Genomic DNA, 1,188 nt, shown 5'->3' on the forward strand with positions numbered 1-1,188 from the left:
TATGTCTTTCTACCCTCAACGATTATCTTAAGTTCTTCAACTAAAGCTAACCAAAAGAAACGCAGAAGAAATCAGTTTACATCCTTTCATGCAACCAAGTCTTGATTTCGCATGTACTTCAGAAACGAACGTCTAGGTTGGGGGCTTACCGGTTCCAGAATCTGGAGCTGTTCGGTCCAGAATGGAGCTCACGGCGTATGGAACGTTCCTACGGTTCTGAATGTTGAACGGAGAAGAAGTGTGTGAGTTACAGTAGAGAGAAGGTGGAGGTTTCTAGAGAGAAGATGGAGAAAATGAAAGTTTGATTTCTGAGGAAGAAGAAGGGTGCGTGCAGGTGTGTGGGAGAGTTTTTCAAAATTATTTTTGTTCAGTCCACGTCCAAACGGACGAGCGTTCCCCTGTCGACACCTGCACCCCCACTACTGACTTCAGAAACTTCTAACGTGACAAGTGGCGCTCGTGCATGCAGTGCAAAGTGGGTTTTTAATGGCTCTGCGTGAATCACGTGGTATGCATTAATTGTGATTTGACAGATGTTTTGCAGAGTTAAATTTTCGAGACCTTACAACTTCCAAGGCTGACGGCATCGCAGTTGGGAACAGATCCGGTGGTATTTGGGGTTAGCCGGCGACGCAAGAGGTGGTGGCACGGGTGGCTGGGTCGCGATGGTGAGCGGCGGCCAGTTTGGCAAACGCGACGCAGAGGCAGATTGACGGTGGCCGGTCTGGCGGAGGTGGCAGTGTGTGGAGATGACACCCCTCGTCGGGTTTTCTTAGCTGGGAGAAGAAAGATTTGATTGTGTTTGTGTGAGATGGAAGAATGAAGAGAAGGGAAATGAACCCTAATGCGCTGAAGAGATTTTGGGCCAAGTAAAAGTGAAACCAAAAAGATAAAAAAAATAATAATAAAAAATAAAAATAAAATAAAAACATTTTTCTCCTTCGCGCACCCCGATTTTCATCCGTGCACCTCCTTTTCGTTTGTGCTTAAGTTTTTCTACCAATAAAAAGAAAAGAATTGGACCCCACACACATTTCAGATTGCACCTCCATTTTCATTCTTATACCCCTGACAGATCCAGAGGGTTTCGGCCCAAACTAAAGGAGCCCCAATCTTACTCCGCACACACCCCTGGTTTTTATCTATGTACCCTTACTCCTATTGGGCTTTTCTCTTATTTTCATGCTT

Source organism: Vigna umbellata, chromosome 9 (genome assembly GCF_029865625.1).
Source record: "Vigna umbellata cultivar VRB3 chromosome 9, Vumbellata_1.0, whole genome shotgun sequence".
Taxonomy (NCBI): Eukaryota; Viridiplantae; Streptophyta; class Magnoliopsida; order Fabales; family Fabaceae; genus Vigna; species Vigna umbellata.